Genomic DNA, 15,610 nt, shown 5'->3' with positions numbered 1-15,610 from the left:
AAGTTAACAGCTAATAGGTAATAATTATTACACTCGGTTCTGCTGAATTTCAGAGCCGATGAACTAAGTAGTATGTAGTAGTACTTTCCTACCAGGGCACCATGGTTTTTTTCCCTAGTCTGTAAGGCACAAGTATCTAAAAATAAGATTTTTATCAAACACACATTATTCACAAAATGTTAAGTGTAGTCTCAAAAAAGCATATGTAGTCTTTTATTTTGAAAAATATTGCCATGTTCTTTTGATTCTTTTATTCATGTAACCAAAATTTACTGTGCTGTTGTTATGCTTAGTGACGAAGCCTCTGCGGTAGCGTCTGGCATTGGCTCCTGTGTAGGTAGTTACATGATATTGGGTTGTGTTAACATAACTTAATTTCCTTCACTCTTCAAAGTGACACATGATCTTGAATTCTCACAGGAAAATGGTAACAGTTAAGTTAACAAAAGCCAAGCTCACCCTTCTATTTTACTATATTCTGGTTATGCATATGGGGACAATCTAAATACTCCCTACAACTGAGATTTTGCCTTTCACTGTTTCACCATCTTATGGGAGCTAGAGCAGTTTTTAAAATCTCTTATTTCTGAGTGATATCTCATTTTAATTTTAATTGAAGTCATGTACAACAACTGGCTTCTGTTATGCGTCAGTTGGATTTCATATAAAAAGAACTTTCTCCATCAACTGACCAGATGGCAGCTTAGGTAAGGGAAGGAGTTAGATGGCTTCCTAAATGAGGGATGCCCCCACATAATGTGGTAATGGGGGTCAGCTGAGAAGTATGAGTGTGCTTTGTTTTGCTGAATAATAAATTTATGTGAGTTACACAATAATTGTGAGGAATGAGTTTTCGCTGTAAATTCCTGGAGGAGTAGTGATGGAACACAACTGCTCTTTCAGAGCATACTGTAGTCAATCATAGTAGATCAGAGTAGTTTAAAGGAATAGGCAAGGTTTAGGGTGGGGAGAGAGGACACACTGTTCAAAGCCCTAAGTTTTGAATTGTTTTAGATTGTATCTCTGTAAGCACAAACTACAGACACTACAACAAAGAACAGAAATCTCCCACCTTTCTCCCAGGGCTTGACAATAGCCTCTTCTGCAAGGTAAAGACAGAGCAGGGCAGAGCAAGGCAGTGTTCATGTGTATCTTTGATGACCAACTATAGCAGTGACTTAAAGCCCTGTGGCTCTCCTGCGCTAAATATAAACATGAACATAGACTCTAACACATGAGCTATGGCTTCAGCCTTATTCTAGAAATTATTTCTAAAGAACATTTTCATTGAATAATGCAACATTTTAGAAGCAAAAGTTGGGAGATATATATATATATATAATATTTTAATATTCATTTTATATATATATATAATGAATATTAAAAAGAAGCTTAGTGTTTGAAATCATCTGAATTATGAGACCAATAAGCCATTTTCTGTGAGGTGAAAAAGAAAATTTCCAAATGGGTGAAGTCAGAGTTGAAGCAAATAACGAGCTGAGAGGTGGAATTAATGACCAAGTGAAAAAAATTACTTGCCCTACAGAAAATTCAGGCATGTGTTTGACCTTCAGATAATTAAAAACATATACATTGACAATTACACATTTTGGCAATTACATGCTTTTCTCCTTTTATTAAAAGGATAGAAGGAAAAAAAATCATAAAATGGAAAGAAATCCCAGTTTTGAGAATTAAGTTGGAAGAGGGTCAGGCCTACACAGCAGAAAATGAAATGGATAGTTGGCAGTCATCCAATGAGTTGGATAGTACCAATCCAAATAATGTAATATAAATAAAATGCTGTAATCTTGGTGATTCAAGGAACAACCCACTGAAACAACCCACTATCATCAAAGCAGCATCTCATTAACCTTTTAAACTGATATTCATTAAATTTTTAATTCTTCAGTCCCACTTGAAGATCATTGTAATAGTAGAAGCCTGTGGTTCATGCCAACTCCACTGCACAATAAGAGAAATGACATAGTGCAGCTCCAGGGCAAGTAGATGCAAAAGGACACAGTAATTTTCCAATGTTACTTCAAGTATTAAAGAGGGAGAAAAAAACCTAATGCCTAGATAGTATTTCCTTATATATTTAAGATACTTTCTTTTCAGTTGTAGCATTTTTCCTTGGAGATGGAAATTTAAAAATACGTATTACAGTCTGTTTTGCAAGAGTGCAAGTTCCAGATTTTCACTCATCTTTATTTGCAATTAGTTATTGCAAAGCAGCAATAGTTATAATACTAATTTTATATGGTTATATAAATTGAATTATTATAAGGCAGACACTTGGGTCAAGAATAGAACCTTGCCAACCACCTTAGAAGCCCCTCCTTGTGTCTCCTTAACAAAAACAACTGCTATCCAGAGTTTTATGGTAATCACTTCCTTATATTTATTATCCAGTGTACATCTCTAGATATTAATAGTCGCTTATTTAAAAAAAATTGAAATCCAAAGGAATTCTACAGTTTCAGCTTCACCTTCCTTTTCTGCCATGTAATTTGTCTGTTAAAGAAACCAACCATTGGGATTACAACACCATTACAATACTAACATTATAACCACCAATAAAATGAATGAAAATGGCTTACACTTTTATGCATATTCTTTCTCCCTATCTACATTGTTAGAGCATATGGCCATTATGTATTATACTCACTCGAGTCAAACTGTCATTTAGTTTTGGCTTCAGAAGTAATTATATATTTAATGCTCACTATCAATCTTTATGTTGGTGACTTTCTAGTCAATGGTGGTTGTCTGAAACTTACTCTCTGGTAAATTCCTAAGGACACAGTCTTAAAACCAAAATTCCCTAAGTTTTTGCATGTTAATAGTTTACCATGCCTTTTATACTTGAAAATGAGTTTTGCTGGATATAAAATTCTTTGTTTATGTTTTCTTTCCTAGAATACCTTTTATATATAGCACCATTTTCTTCTGTCATAAAAAGTGTCACTATGAAAAGTCTTGTGATAATTTAATTTCTCTTTTTTGTCTGATGCACTAAAGCTTTTTTTAAAAAAAATTTCTTTAAAGTTTACTAATTTTACTAGAATATATCTTGGTGTTTATTGCTGTGGGTCAAAATCAACAGGCATATGGTATCTGCTTTCAATATGTAGTTTCATTATTTTGGGGGGAGGAGTTTTTTCTTGAATTACAGTTTTTCGGTACGCATTCTAGTTGCTGGCTTTAGTTTTATTCCTCAAGGATTCCTAATTATGTATGTATTAGGACTTCTGTGTGTGTGTCTCTTTTCAATATTTGCCTTTTTCTTTTGTTTATGGTTTCCTTTGCTGTGTAAGAGCTTATACATTTAATTAGGTCCTATTTGTTTATTTTTGCTTTTATTTCTGTTGCCTTGGTAGACAGATCCAGGGAAACGTTGCTATGACTTATGTCAGAGAATGTTTTGCCTATGTCCACTTCAATGAGATTTATGGCGTTCTGGGTTATGTTTAAGTCTTCCAGCCATTTTGACTTTATTTTTGTGTATGGTGTGAAGGAATATTCACTTGCCAAAGACTGTCTTTTCTCCATTGTATATTCTCACCTCCTTTATCAGAGATTAATTGACTGTAGATGTGTAGATTAGAACTTCATTCTGATATTACAAGTCAAATATTGGTATGGAAAGGTAGCCTAAAACTAAACCATCTTCTAAATAATGAATTAATTCATCTTTATTACTTTTGTTAAATACCAAACTTATAAAGAAGTCCACTTTGGATGCTTTGTTTTCTGTCTTTAATGCTATTTCATAAAGGATGACTGTGTTCTCTTAATGAGAAGTCAGGTCATGTGATATAACAAGTAGTTGAATATTGGCAAATATGACTGCCCCAGAAATTCTGGGATCTGTGGCCATTTTAGATAAGTATTTCTGTCTTGCTAGTGCAAAATTTTCATTTATTTATGGAAGGGATAATGAGGACTATAGAATCACTAAGCCATGAGATATAATTTCAGTTATTTTCAGACTAAGAATGTTACATACTCAAGATGTTTCCCATACATCTCATCCATTTGTAGTTTATATAGGAACTATGCTGAAGACATAAAGTATGTCATTATACCTAGAACGTCTAAGGTAGAAAGCTCAAAAGTGCATGTAGCTTCATTGAATTATAACATCCATAACCACTAGATTATTGCTATTAAGTAGCTGAAACTATTATACTTGTCTCTCCATGTTGATTAATATTCATCAGACATATTGTCCTATGTAACAGCATCTTGACATTTGTGTAACAGAAATCATCCCTGGAAATTTGGAAACAAAATAAAATTATCAATTTTACTTTCTTATGATAGCTTAGTCACTATTCAGGTGAAATTATTAATTTCCAAGTCATTTCACACCCCAAAGAGGAAGTGACTATTTTGAATTTCTCCATAAACTTTCTGAAGAGTTTGACAATATGATGAGTGAAAATAAACAATTTTGGGGCAGGTAAATCACCTGATTTTCACATTTATCATGTCTTCTAGTTAAAATGGTATTCAGTACAGGTTTTGCTCTCCTTTTAGTTGAATTTTAACAGCAGTTCTGTCTATTCATTCATTCTCATTTTGTCTACAAATATTTTTGAGAAATTTCCTGTGGTCTAGCACTACGCTGGACATAGGCAATACAATGGTGAGCACTTACAGACACAGTTTCAGTGCCCCTGGTATTGACACTGAAGTAGTAGAGCCCAGTGTTACATTTCTTAGTGTGTAGTTATTTCATTTAAATTATAATTTTGATGGAGCATGTGAAGGGAAGGTTGAGAGTCCAATGAGAATTTAAGAGAATTTGATCTTGTTAGGAAGATCTGGAAACTGAAGAGGTTAAAGAATATGCAGGAGATAAGTAGGGAAAGATGAGAGGAAATAGAATTCCAGGAGGAAAATAAAACAGCATTTATTAAAGATTTCTGGAGACTATGGGTTCAGTTTTAGATATATTGGACTAGAGATGCAATTATGACATTTACAAATATTTCAAGGAATTAGGGTACTATGAATCTAAAGCTCTGGGGAGATGTGTATAGAAAACACTTGGAGGCATGGGTGTGGATTAAATTATTAGGGAGCAAATATAGAATGAAAACAAGAAATGGATTAGGATAGAGCCTTGAGAAATTATGACAGCAGAACCTTGGCACAAGCAGTTGAACTTGTGAAGGGAAAGATGGAAGAGCTGGAAAGGCAGAATCAGGCGGTCAGTGCTTTGAAAAGGAGGAAAGAACTCTTCCTTCCTCAAAATAATGGCATCACCAAAACCCTGCTTCCTGTGTTATTCCATAATTTTGTAGTAGAATCAAATAATTTTGAAGTGTCATTTAATTATTCTCAAGACTGCTAGAAACATCCCCAGGCTTCAGAACCCCCCATTGCAGAAATAACAGCAGGCGTGGAAATGTGGTTAGTAGTGTTTGTTACTGTACAGCTCCATTTGAAAACACTAGATCCTAAGATTAGAAGTTAGTGTGGCTCTCTTACCAACTAGCATGCTCCCAACACTCTTTTCTATTCTGAGCCTATCATGGGAGTGGACTTACTTGCTGGTACTTATTATTGCATTTCATTTGATTTGGGTTATCCATACTCCACGTAAAATGACAGACAGCTGAATAATTGAAAGCACATAAAACTTATATACTGTCAGGCCTTCTTTTTAGCATCTAGTCTCACAAGATGACTCAAAAAAAAAAAAAAGGATGATAAATCCTTAGGAACGTGGGAGGAAAGTGCTCATGACTGAGGCTCCGAGATGGACAGAATCTGGTACACAAATCTGTAAATTATAGAAATCTTCATTGACGTGATGAGCCCTTTGCTAAGAGACAAGCGCAATTCAGCATAGAATCTTCAAACTGATAAAAATGTTAAAGTGTTGGGAAAATTAAAATATTCTGATTAATTCCTCCAAGATGATAATATTTGCCTGGATACCTAAAGTGTATGTATTAGATGAACATGAAGTAGTTCTTACTTTTCTGTTTAATGAACATTAGAAACTAAGGTCAAGTAAAATTTGCTGTTATTAAAAATGGTATTATAATTTTTGCTTTCTTGGTTTTAGCTGTAGCTAATTATGGCTTGAGAAAGTTTATTTTATGATGTTGGTGCTAACAAGTTTCATCTATATTAAATCATTTCCTGGTAAGAGTTGACCTTTGCAGAAATACACACAGAAAGTCAGGAGGGTTTGGAACTAATCCAAATGACAACTTATAAAAAAATTTTCCTATTTGTTTGAATTTAAGCATAAAGGCTATATCATTAAGTTATAAACTTTTATATATAGTATCAAAGTTTTCAAGTTTTCCAATTCATGTGACAGGGACAAAAATCATTTCCCCAAGCAAAATAAGAGTAAGAGTAAAAATTATCCCACAAAACAAAGTTAGAAACTTTAGTATTAGAAAACTTTCCAAAAGAAAATGATTTTTCATTAGGCTATTCATTCTATTACCTCAAGTACTGCTATTTCTAAAACATTAATTTAAATGAAATGGACAGTCTTCAAATAACAGAAAAAGAATCTCAATTATTTTGAAAAATAAGTAATTTTTATCTGTTACATATAGGTCAATTAATTATATGCTATTTCCTAAAATATCCTTTTTCAATACTGAGAACAATGAAACATTGAGTATGGGGAGAGGGGAGCTCTTCAGAAAACCATCCCCGCGCTTGGAGAATATCTTTTACAAACTTAAAGCATGTGGCCTACATTCATTTAAGATATAAATGGCATCTCTTTGTCACTATGTATTTTTTCTTCTTCTGGCACTCAGCACTGTGCTTGGTACATTGTTGGGGTTAGTAACTGTTTGGTGAAGATGTAAAAATAAGAGCAAGTACATTAATAGTTTCTAGTTAGAAATCATGGGAGTTTTTTGAAAAAAAATTGAATATTTAGTTTAAACCAAAGCAATCATTTAGGCTACAATGATTACCCTAATGCAGAGAAACTGCACTGTCATTTCTTTGCTTTCACCAGAATGAGACATAAAGCCACCCCCCTGACTGGGACATGAGCAAGGAGAGATTAGAAGTTAAGGTGCTGTGGGGTCTTTTTGAAGGCGGTTCGTAGTGGGGAAGAGAGCGATCATATTGTGAAAGGGTGACAAGATGAAAGAAGCTTCTCTTCACAATCAAGATCAGAAAGAAAACTGAAAAAGCAATGGAGAAAGAGTATCACAAAATGTTAGGCTTGTGTTAAGGAAAAGGGCATAAGAAAGAGCTTTAGGGTGCAAAGTAGCCCTTACCTAGACCATCAAGAAGTGAACTTGCTTACTGAGAATACACACTCACAAACACACATGTGCACCCCACATACTTATACACACATACATTCCATACATAAAAGTGAAAACAATTCACGAGCACTAGCTAACATTACATTATATGATGTAAGGTTTAAGTACAGTGATGGAAACGGCACCAGCCATACCTTAATCCATTCAATATCCTGGCATCTTGCTTCTCGCATAAAATATGGGCACAGCATCTCCGCTCAACTACACAGAGGTCTCATGTTACTTTCATGTGTTGCTAGTCAGGTTAGGGGTAGAAATCAAAGTAAAGGGAAGCAATGTAAGGGCTGAAAAACAAACGACAAGATCAATCTTGACTTTCTTTTTAAGTCTAGAAAGAAAAAGAAGCCTTGATCAATCAACACGTATTTATTAAGTGAAAAATCTCATTAAAATCTTAAATGTTAATTCTGACCTGAGAATATTTTACATTCTTTTAATTAGACCTTTAAGCAAATATATTCTATTTGTGAGCTCTTATGAGCTAGGAGAACATTAATCACCAAGTGTCTTAGTATGTGATCTCATGGAATACTTTTTTCTCTTTCTTTTTTTTTTTAATTTGGATAAATGAGACCACTGTCTTTTATGTCTATTATGGGTAATTAAGTATTTGACTTTTCTGTAGCCTAGTCAAGAGTAATAAATGAGATCCCAGAAGAAGTTGAGAAGGAAGTTACACAATCTTTTCTTGAGTCATTTTCTTTTTGTAGTCCAGTTACACCTTCATTATTTTAAGTTATTTTAGATGTTAATTTTTCTATTGTAAGCACTGTGATGAGAGAGGCATTTATAAATAAATAGCCATTTGTGTGGCTTGAGACAATTCATGAAATTATCAAAGATGTTTAACAAGTAGGAAATTATTTAGCCATTGAAATAACCTGGTTTATTCTGTTTGGAACGTTTTAGTCTCAAAATATGTAGTTTCTCAGAGAATAGGCTAAGATAGACCCTGGATTTAGCCTCTTTTAAAGCCTAAATTTTTAAGGTGACTCAATTCAGACTTTAAAACTTGTTTAAAAAAAATCACAACCAATGTGGAAGAAAATTTGTGGTAAAAACAAGGGAAAATTACCTGGGAGAGGGGAGGGGAGCAACAGCCATCAAAAAGAAGTGATAATCAAAGTATAGACCAATATTTGATGATATGAGGTGTATACTAAGCTTCTAAACACAGGACAGAGGTACTGTGTTGCAGCTAATAAGTTAAAATCCTTTCAAAATGTCAGAGAGACAATCTAACGAGGCTTCTCCATTTCTAATTCTACATACTAACAAGGTTAATCAAACCATGAAGTAACAGTGAGGGCTTTCACAATTAATGTTGTAAAATACATAAACCAACAGCTAATTAATCAGCCCTAAGGTCACTATAATGCTTGCAGAAAATTAGTAATAGCAAAGATTCATGACAGAGAGAGAGAGAGATGACAGGTCATGCTCCGAGAGTTTCAATTTTAACTAGCAAAGACTGTCAGAGTTATATCTAAGCTGCAGTCGTCTTTTTTTTTTTTTTTCAACAGCAGTAGAAGCTTGACTAGGATTAGAAACAATCATTTCTTCATACTTGGAAAGTTCAAGTAACTCTGTCCTCTGTAGTTTTTAACAATGAGAAGAGACAAGAAAAAAATCATTATAGTTAAGTTTCAGATTTCTCTGCCAAACAGATTTCATCAACTTATTAGTGAAAGAAAAATTGGGTTAAATACATGAAACAAGTTTGCTAGATGATATATTTAACCTTTTAAACATTATAGCATAAAAATGTCTTACTTGCTTTTTTTGAATGCATGCCAACTTCCAGTTAACATACTGCTTAAGAAAGAGAAAGATGAGAATAAGAGAGATTAATCATAAGAAACTGACTATGTGAAAACATTTCTGTAAATCCTCTTATTTTAGATATAGAGACTGAAATTATTCATTACAAACCTTATTTCCTTGGGGAGACCACAATTGACATCCTAAATAAAAGGATATAAAGGTAATATTTTAAGTATACTACTAGAGCATATTTTTTCCAGTGGTGTTGCAATTTAAAAAAATATAGAAACCACAACCATACTTTCCAAAAAAGAAAAAACAAGCAAAAAAATAGCCAAGCTCCATATCTATAATACACAGTAATCTATATACATTTGATTTTGTTTGAAGTATTTTATATATATAATATTTCATGTATAAACCTTTGTGAATGGGAGACTGCCCACCAAACTGCTGACAGTAATGGCATCTAGGAAAAGGAATGCATGAAACACTGGATGAGGAAGGGATTTTCCTTTCAGTTGTAAATATCCTGGTACTGTTTCTATGGTTTGCATATACTACAAAGTATGCTGATCACTTGAGATGATTAGTCTAATATATATATATACATATTTTTTATATGGCAATTATATAAATAGTAAGTGTCCAGTAAGTGCACTGCAGACAGAAAATATTTTTTAGGTACTATTATTTTTAGGAATGATGAGTTTTATCAGTTTGTGTGGTTAGATGATTATAAAATGCAACTGAATATGATGCTGTGGTATGGAGTGAAATTTTTTGGAGCATTTTAAAATCTAATAGTGGTTTAGATGAGGAAGAACATGAATTAGTACAGAAAGAGGCTCTCCAATAAATTTTTGAATCTCATTCCTTTAAAGGTTAAGGAAAACAGAAAGACTAAGCAAACTATAAATAAAACATTGATATCTATGAGACCTTTCTAAAGGAAAAAGTAGAGAAAGTAGTGATTCTAGGAAGAAGAGATTGTGGGTTAATAGAAATAATGAAGTATTCAAGCCATTGTGGTACTAATGGGTAATGTGTCCAGAGACATAAGTTGCATCTTCAAAGAAAGAAAAGGAAAAATAGATATGTAAAGTGCACATTTAATTTTTAGTTTAGTGGGTGATTTTGTTTTTTTGCTGTGATGAAAATAGAAATTAAGTATGTTTTACAATAAAAATTAAGTATAGTTTTCTAAGTGTTTGTAATTTGTTTTTGTCATGTGTCACTCTAATATGTTTTAAATATTTTAATATTAACAAGGATGAGAAAGAAAACAACCAAACAGCTCATAGGCCTAGATAATTCTTGATTAACATGAAACAAAAATTTAAAGTAAAATGACAACATTATAGAACAATATTGAAAGAAATGTAAGAGGGTCCTGAGAAGCTGGTTCTAAAATTTTATAGGGATGCAAAGACTCAAGATGTTCTGAAGGCAGAGAAGTTTGACACACTTAGTTTATCAAAAAAAACAGAGATTATTGTAATGTTTTAATAATTAGGATAATTGGTATAAAAGTAAATAGTATGATGGAAAAATGATAGAGAGTTCAGAAGCAGATCCAAACACATAGGGACCCTCAATATTTAATTTAGGTGGCACTGCAGTTTTTTGCTTATTTTTTAACCTTATTTTTTGTTTTGGTTTGTTCACTAGTCTGATGGGAGAGAGGAAGAAAGGGAGAAAAGAGAGAGGAGAGGAGGAGGATAAAGGAAGGGGAGGGGAAAATCACATAATAGCAAGTATTGGTAAGGATGTCGATCAATGCCAACTCCCATATGTTGCTGTTGACTGTAAGTTAATATAATTTGGGAAAAATGTTGAGTTGTCTCGTAAAGTTAAATAAATGCATAGCTCAATACTTAATCCCTATAGATATAAGAGAAATATACAGAGTAGAGAAAGACATGGGTATATTCATATACAAGAATATTTGAGGCAGCTTTATTCATAACATCCCAAAACTTGAAAGAACAAAAATGCGCCTCAACAGTAGAATGGATAAACAAATTGTGCAATATTCATGTATGATGAATAGCAATTACAATGAATGAACATTATCTATATGCAAACAATATGGATTAATTATTTTAGGTTTTCAAAATAATTGATTTTTTTTTAAAAAAGACTGCTTTCAAAAATTATTTTTGCCTGCAATGTTAAAGCAATGCAAAAAGGGGAAAAAAACATGCAAGAAGAAAGAAAAAGTCCTGAAGTATCCAGTCACAGAGAACCATTGTCAAGGTGAGGGAAATATCATTTCCAGAGTCTCTCTCAGAATATATATAGCTAAAGGAGAAGTAGCTAGGGAAGAACAATTCTAGTAAAGTAGAATGATACTACATATTTAATGTTATTGTACTTGAATCAAAGAGAAGAATAGCACAGGAACTACATTCAGTATCTTGTAATAATCTATAATGAAAAAGCATACGAAAAAATATATGTATATGTGTATAATTGAAAAAATATATGTATATATGTATAATTGAAACTGTGTTATACACCAGAAATTAATACAACATTGTAAATCAACTCCACATGAATATGAAAAAGAGAGAAGTTACAGAATTTGAGGAGAAATTGAAGGAATTGTTACAGTGCAGATAAATGTATTTTTCCCCTCAAATAAGCTGTATCAATACATAAAGTATCATCCTCAGACTAGAAATATAAAATATTAAAAAGAACTAAGTAATGTTTAACTGCAGTTCTCAACGTGGATAAGATTTATGACTCCCTAAAGTGAAAGATGAGTGTCATGGCATTCTTATACTTATTCCTAGCTCTCCTCCATCCATAGCCTATTCTTTTATTATTATTTTTTGGTTTTGTTTTTGTTTTTTGGGGGGGGAGGTAAATAGGTTTCTTTATGTATCTTTTAATTAATTTTTTATTTCATTGTTTTAGTGGAGATACTGGGGATTGAACACAGGATTTTACACATGTTAAGCACACACTCTACCTCTGAGCTATACCCTTTCCCTACTCTTTTATTATTATATTAACAATTGATAAGGTTTAAATCATTTTTGTTCTAATTATGATAAAACATTTGAGAGGCTTAATTATCTGATGAAATCATTCCATGTTTACCACCAATCCTTTATCATAGCACCTTCATTCTTTAGGCTCTTGCTCAAATCATCATTTGGATGCCCTTTTTCTTATTGTTAAGTACTGTTCTGTAATGTTGTCCTCTAAATAATCCTACTCACATTTGGGGGAACCCAACAGCTGCAGCACATACGGGCCGATGGAATGTAATACTGACGTTGTCAGTTTCTCAAAAGGAGCTGAAAACTGCAATGAAAATGATAAAAAGCTATCGAAATGTTTTAAGAGTGATCATTAAATATATATTTGCAAGAGTTAAAAAGTACTCTTTTCTCTCCTAGGAGGAAGTACTGGTAATTCACAGCTCCCTCTCCTCCACTATCCTCTTCTCTTTCCTGCTTTCCTAGCTGATGCCTATCCTATCCAGCTACCTAGCTAGCTATCTCTATCAATATGATGTAAAGTGCTCTTTTGTGTAGCTTTTTCCCTTATAATGTTTACTTGAAACAAATAGACTGCCAGATATTTCTTCAGCAAAGATGCAGAGAACTGCAGTTTGGGGTCTGCCACCAGAGTGAGCCACGTGCAAGGGCGTGTATGGCAAGGAAGGAGAACACTTCTATTGAGAGGAAGAGGAAGCTGGAGTCCAAAGTAAGCAAGGAGTCCATGGCTCTTCAATGGCTGAGTCCTTGCCAGGAAAGAAGAGGAGTTTCTTCTTCCTGTTGGGGGTATAGAGCGTGGGAGCTCCCCCTACTGGTCTCTTGACTCTATTTAATTGAGGTTTCTGCTTACTTTTTCACAATGTTGGATTCTGGTTGTCATTGACTTTGTAATTCTTCCTGGCCCTTCTCCTTTGGATGTTTCTTCTCACTAAACCAGGGAAGGAATGATGGAAAAATAGAAATAACAGAAATGTAATTTAAGCAAGATTACACATCCAAAACAGACAAAACCTGGACCAACACATAATTATGTAAAAAGCTGAAGCTGAATTTTATGTATTTTTTTTTCTGCCTCAGGACCATCAGTAATTGCTCTTATATATTCAGTTAGAATGTTACACTAAAAAAATTCTCATAGAAAACTCCTAAATTGAAGTTAAAATCCTTAATAAAGTCATAGGGCTCTTTTGCATAAAACTCATATTGGGCAAATGTCTCTCCTGCCCGGAGGAACTATTTTATTCTCAAATGTTTTGGAGTTCATATATGTACACACACAAACACATACACACAAACACTATTTCAGTGTATAACTAAATCAGAGATGAAGTGAATCTGTCTTATTAGAAAGAGTGAAAACAGTTTTCCTTAGTGCCTATTCACCTGTATAATGTAATTTCTTGAAGAATGAGATCTTAATTATCATGATTTATTCAGCATACGAGTTCAAAGTTGTGCATTTTACATTTTGATTTGAAGATTCAAAAAGCCCTTCGCTGTGAGAAAAGCAATTTCTATGATTACCTTATGAAATACAGATCACTTGAAAATGGAATCTATATAGCAAGTAAATTTTGGGCTTTAAAAAGTGAGGCTGCTTTGCTTTCTAACCTCATTTTTTTTTTTTTTGCATTTGATCCTCTTTTTTCCTCCTTTTCACAGCTTTAATAAAATGGGAGAGGAATGAAGAATGTTTGTGGGCCTGATTACAAAACAGTGAGCATTTCCTGTCTGGGCACATGCACATATGAATCACCAAGCAAATGGATCTTTGATTACTCCTATGGCTTTATGCAAGTTATGATTTGTGATATCAGTGAGGACTAGAAATCATTTTCAATATTTTCAGTGCAGCACAGATCAAACCTACTCTGGAAAAACAAGTCAAGTATTGTGCTCGCTGGTTGCTCTCCCTATCATTACAGAGCACTTCAGGAGGTCTCCTTTTATTCATGTCAGCTGTATGGTTTAATTTAAAAGTAATTCCAAGCATTTAACACGCTTCCTTCATTTTAGAGAGTACTTCTTAAAAATGAAAAGGATTCAATCACTTTTTGGAGACAGACAGAGGGTACAATATAAATGTAAGTCCCATCAGTGCAGGTCTGATGGTTTCTGATTTAAATAGTTTTTATTAAATATGAAATGTCCAAATTACCTAATCATTGTCTCCTGCAAGATAAACACAGTTTTCCCAGGCCTTTCTCCAGAGTCTTATCTCAGAGCTGCAGGATGTCAGTTGATAATGTTGCCTTCATGTTAGACAAGCAGACAAAATAATTTGATTGTACTGCTTGCCATGTTGTTCTAAGCAGTTCTTTAAGAACTAAAACCACTTTGTTTCTGGTGGCATGACAAAGCCCATTACTTTCATTTTTTTGAACTCCTTAAAAAGCTTCAACTTCAATAAGAATGCTTTCAGAGCACACTGGTGTAATGTGTTTAGTCCTGTCTATTCTATCCATCCAGAGGTAGACATAAAACAAAAGTTAGGATGGTTGGAAAAACATTTTTCATGCTGCAGAAACATGGCAAAATTACAAGTAATTACTTTTTAAACTGACAATCACTGGAGTGAGTGTTTAAAGTTAAATTTTAAATAAATTATTCAAAAACCTACAAACCTATATCCAAATGCTAGGCAGTAACTTCTGTACTGTTTGAATATTTTGCAATAATCATTCAAACAGAGACTATGAAACAATGATCTAAGTAAACTTTACCATTATTTTCTGGAAGTAAGACTAAAATGTTTTAATTTTTTAAATGTTAAATAATAAGTTTTCTAATTATTTCTCACTTGTGGGAGAGGAGCACAGGAAATGTAAAAATTAACTCAATATAATGACAGTCTCCTTTGAAATAAGAGGGTAATGGGGTTAAGTGGTTAGATATTTCTAATGGATAAGCATGAATAGATTTAAAAATGAAGCTTAAGGTCAGTACACACCCACTTTATGACCTCATGAAATGCACACATTCCAAGTCCAGTTTCCTAATTTATAAAATAAGAATATAGTCATAGGTACACGAAGTCGGTCGTCCGATCAACTAGCTCTGTACTGACACTGATGGACAGAAACCAGCATGGTTCCTGTCCTCAGGGAGCTTATGTTCTAGTCCAGAGAGCCAAAACCATAATCAAATCATTGTAAATGTAAAGTCGTGATCATTACTATGAAGAAGAGCTACGTGGTTTCATGAGAGCGTATGTGAAGGACAGCTTGATGTACTTAGTGAATTTGGAAGAGATTTCTATGAGGACAGAGAGGATGTGCTATTGTTTGATGGAGTGAACTAGGTGAATAAAGGAGGGAAGAACATTTCAGGCAGAGGGACTTAAGTATGTAAAGATATGTCAGGGTCCTGAAGGAAGAACTAACCTTACATAGAGAAGGGAGAACATGGTGGAAAATGAGGTTTAAAAAAAGGGTAGAACCACACAGGGCTCTGGAGGACATTGTAAGGATTTTTGTCCTTATCCCTGCAAGGGAAGCCTTTTAA

Source organism: Vicugna pacos, chromosome 22 (genome assembly GCF_048564905.1).
Source record: "Vicugna pacos chromosome 22, VicPac4, whole genome shotgun sequence".
NCBI lineage: Eukaryota > Metazoa > Chordata > Mammalia > Artiodactyla > Camelidae > Vicugna > Vicugna pacos.
Note: the sequence above shows the minus strand (reverse complement) of the source record.